This window comes from Lissotriton helveticus, chromosome 5_1 (genome assembly GCF_964261635.1).
Source record: "Lissotriton helveticus chromosome 5_1, aLisHel1.1, whole genome shotgun sequence".
NCBI classification, from domain to species: domain Eukaryota; kingdom Metazoa; phylum Chordata; class Amphibia; order Caudata; family Salamandridae; genus Lissotriton; species Lissotriton helveticus.
In genome coordinates, this window is record NC_136065.1 from 1,995,550,848 (window position 1) to 1,995,559,336 (window position 8,489).

Below are 8,489 nucleotides of genomic sequence, written 5' to 3' on the forward strand. Positions count from 1 at the left end.
AGATCAAGGTAATCTTGGTATTATACTTGATCCAAATAATGCCCAACAAGTGATATTGAAAAAAGATTTCTTTCAGGTTCTATCTGTTCAACCAAGTTCTTGGGAGACGTTATATCCAGAAGTATTTACTGAAGACTTGGCTCTTTTCAAGGGTTTCAAACACATGATCAAATTATCAAGAAATGCCCAACCGGTGTTACACAAAGTAAGAAAGGTGCCTCTAGCCTTACAACATGACTTGAAGAAAAAATGAAGTAGATTGTGTGTATGTGATGTAATCAAACCTACTGAATCTTCTGATTGGGTCTTTCCTGTGGTTCTAGCTAAAAAAAGCTAATGGCAGTCTACGCATGTGTGTGGATTTGTGTGATTTAAATAAAAATATATGGATAGATCAACACCCACTACCCAATATCACACAGATGACATCCACTCTCTAAGGTGCCAAGTTTTTTAGTTTATTAGATACGTCATCTGCACATCATCAGATCGAATTACACTCTGCATCAAGGCACCTTAATGCTTTCATTACTCCTGAAGGCCTTTTTCAATTTAAGCGCATGCCTTTTGGGTTGGCTTCTGCGTCTGCCGTTTTTCAGAAGGTGGTTGAAAGTATGTTTAAAGGTATGCCTGGAGTCATAGCTTTCCAAGATGACGTTTTAGTGTATGGTGAAGACCAGAATCAGCATAATACCAGACTGTGTAAAGTTTTGTCTGTGTTAAAATCAAAGGGTGTCACTCTTGGCATAGACAAATGTAAACTCAATTGTACTACTATGGACTATTTAGGGTACAAGTCATCAGCTGATGGTGTGCAACCCAAGCATAGTTTGGTCAAAGCCATTGAATATTTTGAGATTCCTAATGATAAGGAACAATTAAGATCTTTTATGGTTCTCATTGAATTTTATTCCCATTTCATTCCAAATTGTGCGTCTAAAACTTTTAACATTAGATCCCTTCTCAAGAAAAATGTTTGTTTCTCTTGGAATGATGAATGCACTAAAGAATTCAATTTAGTCAAACATGAAGTAGCTCATGCTATGCCTCTTAAAGCATTTGATCCTTGTGACAAAACTATTATCATGACTGATGCCAGCCAAAAAGGTTTGGGTGCCGTTCTTTTACAGAATAGAGATGGTAAGGATGAAGTCATTGCGTTTGCTTCAAGGAGTTTGCATGGAGCTGAATCTTCTTTTTCTGTGATTGAGTGTGAAACTCTCGCTTGTTGGTGGGACATCACTCATTTCAAGCATTATTTGTATGGCTAAAATGTCATAGTTCGGGTCGACCACAAACCACTTATCGATCTTTTCACTACTAAAGGGGGAGGAAAAGCAACCCCCAGAATTGCAAGATGGCAATTCAGACTTATGGAACACAATTTTAGCATTGAATATGTACCTGGGAAAAAGGCTCTTCTTGCTAATTGTCTGTCTAGGCTACCATCTGACACCATTGATGATGAAATCAAGGATACCCATGAGGATTTCGACTTAGTTTGTTGTATTTTTGATCAGGCTGAAAGTGTTATTTCAGAAAGTGAATGGAGAAAAGCTTCTGAATGTGATTTGGAGTTTAAAGAAATTCTGAATTTTTTATGTCAAGGATGGCCTCACAACAGTGACGAAAATAATTTGCTCTCAAGTACAAGCATGTTTTTGATGAATTATCTACTGTTAACGGTCTTTTGTATAGATCATCTTTATTAGTTGTACCTGAAACCATGAGGAACAAAGGGCCAGATGTAGGAGCCCAAATACCGGTCGGTAACGACCGAATTCGGCCGTTACTGACCGGTATTTGGGTTTTCAGATGTAGGGGCAAAAATTTTACAGAATCGGTAAATTTACCGAATCGGTAAATTTACCGATTCTGTAAAATACCGAATCGGTATTTTTACCGATTCGGTAACTTTGAGATGTAGGTGGGACTCTTCTGAGTCCCAAAGGCCTTTCAGATTCAGTATTTTACCACCCAATCCAATTGGGTGGTAAAATACCGAATCCAGGTGTGCTTGCACATGTGTGCATGCACACCTATGCCATGTGACTGACAGACATGCCCCTAGGGCATGTCTGTGTGCTCATGGCACACATGCCTGTATTTGGGGTGCTAGAGGGTGTCAAAGTGACACCCCCTGCACCCTTGCTGGAATCGGTATTTACCGTAATGCCCATTGATTCCTATGGGCTTCAAGGCCCATAGGAATCAATGGGCATTACCGAATCGGTATTTACCGATTCGGTAAATACCGATTTTTACAGATTCGGTAATTCAATTACCGAATTTACCTAAATCTCCCTCCTTCTATTTTACCGATTCATAAATACCGAATCGGTAAAATTCGGTATTTATGTGTCGGTAAAATAGAATTACCTACATCTGGCCCAAAGTTCTTAAATTGGCCCATGAAGGCCACATAGGTATGCATGCCATGAAAAGTATTCATATAATTTTACATATTCCATGAAAATATGGTTTCTCGCTTTCTTCTGTGCTGTTACATCTCTTCTGTCCACATTCTGTGTTTGGGACGGCTCTCCTAATGACAAAGGTTCCTAGTCTTTATAACTCGGCTGGGCTGTTTACAGCAACTTTTAACAAGGCATGAATATGAGTTTTTTTTGTTTTAATTGTATGAGACAAACTTAAAAATTCCTAATGGCGTTTGCAAGAATTCAATATACATCCAATTGTCCTTTGGATGTATTATATTGTGACTAGTAGCTTCAGTATCATTGCCAAACGCCCCCCTTTTCCTGTCTCCCCCTTAACTTTTTTCGATCTTTTTAGATTTTTTTGTCATTTTTCAAAATGTAATACTATTTTTAGAACCAAGGAAACGATAATGATCAAATATCAATAAATAATGAATATTTGCACTAGTGATATAGTCCAAAATGACGTGACATGTTCATCTTGCCAATCAACATCTCGTAATTTAGGCTAAAACTAACTTGGTTTACTCTTTTGAAAAATTGCGCCCGTGTTTACTGAATAGTATCAGGTAAGAGTCTCCTCTTTCTATGTTTACTACTACCTGACCTCGTAGAGCCTATTTAAATGTAGTTGCACTACGGGTCATTCAAAGATTGACGCCGAAAAATCGGGAGCGTTACGACTATGGGTGAGCTCACGCACTAGATTGTCAAAATATATAGCTGACGGGTATTTTAGTGGATTGTTGAATTATCAGCCACTTTTTTGATTTTGTGTTCTCAATAGGCCGCCCTCTTTTAAAAATGGGCCAACGCATGCCCGATGCCGATTCATGATACTTTCTCTTCAACAGGCTCCAAACTAGTGGCCTGCCTAGGTAGTACGGGTACTTCATATATCTCTAGCTGAAGGTACAGTATTTAATGTTTTTTACCTTATTTAAATTGTATTTTAATAGTAACGAGTGCCTATTGCACAATGCGGCATGATAGTTATAGGATGCCGGGGATCTCAATACATGCAACTAAACGCGTACAGATAATTAGTCACAATGTTTGTTCTTATATGAGCTTACGTACTGCTGCTGCTTTTTCAATGATTTTATCCAGTTATAGAATTGCTCACTCTAAAGATATGTGTCACGCTCACTAGTCAGAATGCATACCTCAAATATAGAGTCACGTATACTTTGTGAGCATTACGTGACTGGTGCGCTTGATAAATCTTTTTAAACAATATTGATTTCCTTACGAGATCAAAATGCTAAACTATAGAGGATACCATATTTCAATGGAAAGTGGCATATTGTATCCCTCTCTATAACCTAAAGCGCTCTCTTTTCATTCTGCAGTTCGACTCTTCATTATGGGAGGTCGTATTTGAATTTGCCACTGTCTCCACTGAATTCTCAATGATTTAGAAGTATCTTTACCATTTAGTACCCCGTTATACGAAGGGGACTGGAGGTTTCTTCCCTTGTTTTGAAAGAATTCAACTGGATTACAACATTTCAAGGTACTTTGCATACAGCTCTTTGTCTGAACTGTTACCCCTCCTGTTCTTCCGTGTTTGGTGTCAGTGTTTCTTCAGCTTATTTTCGTTACCCTTTTTATGTATGAGAGGCTCCACAATGTAGGAGTTACATACTCTGAGCACAGAAGTAAGTTTTTACGAGGGACTTTGGATGAAATTCTTTTCCTTATCTCTTCCCTTTCCCGTTTGGGTACTTTGGGTTACTTCCAGCATAGCCAAGTCTGACTATGCTTCTATTGAGCACCCTCCTCTTAGGAACTTTGCATGTTGTCCATATGCACTTTGAGATGTAATTTGCAATGCATCTATGAAACGGTTGACACCAAGAAAATTATTTGTCAATTCCATCTATAGTTTACAGTAGAGTATTTACTTTTGTCAACAGCCTTGAAAAAGTCATCTACACGACGAAACACGTGTCGGCTGTCTGCGCCTACATTCTACCTACGTGTCAACGAATCAAACAGCTTTATCTAAATACTGAATAGATATGGACTATGCTGTGCTGTTCAACTTCGGTTATTTTGGAGTGCAGTTCAAATTAAATATAGAACGACCACAGTGTTGGATCAAAACTACATTGTTGCTGTGTTCTGAATTGTACTTACATTTTTGTTGTATATGTGAAATTGAGTTTCCATATACTGATCAACACTAATATGATGGCATAGTGTTTTATTCATCTGAGCATGCTATAACTGCTTCTACATTATACTTACAAACTTAAAAGAGGTGCTAATTGTTTGTTAATTCCACTGCCATTTTGATAGAGCGCCATGTTATCCAGAAATTTGTAGGGGTGCATCATAATCACCAGTAGTCAGCACCCGCATATTTAGAGGACTGTATTAACGTGTGATCATTAGAATTGTAGTACCTAATCAAGTGTATTGTAATTAGGGCTCCCAGTTTTATAGTATTTTTTTATTTTTGCCATTTCCGTCTCTATTTATCCATATTTATTTTTGGGGCATTTTTTCTGTATTTATCCACATTTATTTTTGCCACAAGCAAAAGACGACGCTACAGCTAGTATTTTTCCACATTTATTTAAATTGACAATGCACACATGCGCTCGGTTGTTTTTGGTCAACACTATACATTCATCTGTACCTTGAAATGTTGTAATCCTGTTGAATACTTTGCCATTTGCAGAATGTCCCAAATATGCTTAAAAGTGTTATGACAAGCCATTTGTCTCAGAGCCTTGCAGTTTCTGTCATCCGCAGAGTGCCACGTACTCTTCCCCACTAAACACCATACTGCCCCACTGAGAAAAACTCACACTGCCTTCAGCTACAGCCCAATTGTGTCCCGCTATAAACACCTGGAAGCAATTCAATTCAAATTATGCACTAGACTACAGTAATATGCTGCTCGAAAAAAAAGTAACAAAATACTGGAAGAAAGCAAACACTCATAGGGAATACAACTTAACGCTTTTACACTCATTATTCAGAAATCAATTAGTGTTTTTGCTTGAAAAGCAAACAACATGAAAAGAAAAGTAGACCTTCACTGGCAAACTCTGTAAGGTGGCGCTAATGTGTTGAGTGTAAATAAAACCAATCTGGCCACTTTGCTATCACTCTGTCTTGCTTTATTTAGTTATGTATTTATTGTTTGTATTTTCAGGGTGGGGGGGCTAATAACATTTTTGGCGGTGGGGCTAATTCTTCAGCAAACTGGCATGTTTTTCCCCTGTCAGCTCGGGACACTTTTCTCTTAGTTCAGCTCAGCAAACCAGGCTCGTTATTGCACACAGGAGAGTTTTGGGGGGCGTGTATTTTAAAGTTCTTGAAAGTTTGCAAGTTTGCAGTCCTTATGGAAATTTGATCTCTCACTGGAACTGAATTGTTAATCCTGTTCCCGACTTCTTGCCATCTGTGTCTGGCGGAGATGGTTCATGTGTTCGTGCTTTGCAAGGATGCTCTGCTAAGACATACATAACGTCTGCCTCAACCTCTATTTTGCATTAGGTTGCGTGTGGTGTGCCCCCAGGGCGCCTCAGGCCCTCGTTGTAAGGTTAGCAGGCTTTCGTGCGGAGATACCCAGAGCCAGACTCTCGGATTCCAGCTGGTGTTCTCCATCCAAAACTATCAATTATGAATTTGTGTATGTAATAGAGAAAATCGAAATGGACACGGAACGCCATGTCCAATTCCTTATGTTGTTATGAGATTCTGAGGAGAAATATGCGATGGTTTCCTCCTGTTCACAGCAGGTTGAACAAGTCAGTGAATGGTCCAGTGGTGGTCGGGCAATCGGCAGAGTGAAGAGGCAGGGGCTCTAAAAAGGGGCGAAAGAACATCAAAGCCTCATTAACAAGTAAATGGTCTTTCAAAGACCTGTGAAGTACTCGGTGCGGCTGTGTGTGTGCCCGGGTAACTGTCTCAGCCCGGGCTGACACCTCTTAACCCTCTAAGGAGGGGGAGACACCAGATGGTTGGGGTTGTGATTCGATTGATGTCAATGAAGACCTCACTCGAGAGGCGGAGCGGAGCTGGGGCATCAACAAAAGTGTTTTGTGTTACTGTAGGCTGGTCTGCTGGAGCACGGCAGCGCAGCAAAATGTACTAGTATTTTCCAGTTTTTATATATAAATTCAGATGAAGGAAAACTTGCTTTCCGTCTGTATTTATATGTAAAAATCTGTTTAAATGGAAAACCGGGAGCCCTAATTGTAATATGTAGAAGTTTGCTTTTATAATTTGACGACTAATGTAGTGCTTTAACCGAGAATATGCCTATATTGAAAGTTGCAAATGTAGGTTTGCTAAATAAAGAGTAATGCTTTAACATGAGAAAAAATTTACTTTGAATGTGATGCCTATGAAGTTTGTGTTAGAAATGCATTTAAACGTGTAAAGGCCTGAGACATGAAAACTCTAGTAAAGGCCCTATTATGGGAAGGCTCCTTTCTCAGTTCAATTTCAAACTGTAGAATTGTGTGCGTGCATGGTTGCATTCTCATAATCTTTCCGTTGCAGGTGCAAGGACGCGGACCTCGTTAGGTAGAATAGTTCTTTGTTTCAGGAGTTAGGATAGCCGGGTCAGGTATTGGGGGAGTCAATCGGCATTAGGAAAGGGGATACATTTGGCGGAGAAGGTGCCTGGGACCCAAGGACACAGCAACGGTTTTTGTAAACTGCCGAAGATGGATGGAAAAACCCAGAACTCAAGACCAGCCAAAGGGGTGTGTTTTAGGGCATGTTTACTGTTTTGGGATTTTGTATTAGGGACAGTGCCCCGAGGGTGGAGACTCAGTTCTTAGTCAGTCTTAGTCTTAGTGCAGCCTTGGAGCAGTTGCAGACCTAGAGAGGCGAAGAGATGAGGTAGACGGGAGCAGGAGTTTTAGAGAAGGAGCATCTTAGTACAAGCTCAAATGCTTAGATTACTTACCTCTGAAAGTGAGTGTGCTTCTTAGGAAGTCTTCACTGCTGACACCATTCCTCTTGCCTGGGAGGAATGCTAAGTAGGGATGTCACCTTAGAATTTGTGCAGGGACAGACTAACCTTTTCCTTCCTTTTGAGTAAATGCGCTCCACGCTTCAAATAGGGACTATCATTGTTTGCCTAATGCTTGTAGAGATCGTTCTCATTATCATCTTGAGTCGTCTGAGACTCTTGCACAGGATTATGTTTGTATTAGTTCCGGTTTATTTTCTAAACCTCTTGCTGAGGTGCTTGTATGTCCAGTTATTTTTGGCTATGTAATAAATCTTTCAAAATTTTTGTCCGTAGTCCGTGATCCTTTGAATTGTTTTAAATTGGCTATTGTAATCTGACCTTATCAGTTGGTAGCAGCCGAGGATGGTTGTCTCTAGAGGAAAGGGAGATCTATATTAGGATAAGAGTTTCCCAAGGCCCATAGAATTCAGTTGATGATTGTCCAGCGGATTACCAGTGGAAGACGGCGTTTCATAGAAACCGACGGAGAGTGACTGTGCGGTGAAAGAAGCAGTTCGTGGGAGAGTGAGTATGAACAGGGTTATATGTTGTTAGATTGCGGTGTTTGTGTTGTGAGGTCTTGCGGAGTTGGAATGCCTGTTGTGTGAAAGAAGATCAGGCTGTGAGCGAGCGCAGCCCGGGAAAATATTAGGCTCAGCGAGTAGCTTAAGTGGTTAGGGTGTAGCAGACACCCAGAGTAATTGTCGACCATTGTTAAGGGAGTCGTGAGGTGCCATCCACTACCCATTTGGACCGAGATAGGAGGAGCGAATGTGTGAGTGCGTGAGTAATTGACGCTGGTCGTGGGTTGCTGTAAGTGGATCATTGAGCATTTGTAACCTATCAGTTGAGGTGATTGTCCGGTCGTTTTGCGGACAGACAGTTGCCAGTTTGCAGTAGACAATTACACGAGACTGTGGACGTACAGTCAGAGAAGGGATTTCAGCGTATGAATGGGACGTAGGCGTGAGTGAGAGTCAAAATTATAAAGGAGGGGAACTGCTGCAAGCGGAGGCAAGTGGCGTCAGAAGGTGCCGCGCTAGGCTAGGGCGGTTGGTGTGCAG

The 8,489-nt window shown here is 40.5% G+C and overlaps 1 long non-coding RNA gene across 1 annotated transcript; it reads left to right on the plus strand.

The window, feature by feature from the left end:
* Window positions 1-3,842: 3,842 nt before the first annotated feature.
* LOC144753939 (uncharacterized) lies at window positions 3,843-5,563 on the plus strand. The gene is made up of 2 exons (XR_013594604.1): window positions 3,843-3,957; window positions 4,361-5,563. It is a non-coding gene; the product is annotated as an uncharacterized LOC144753939 (long non-coding RNA).
* Window positions 5,564-8,489: the final 2,926 nt, after the last annotated feature.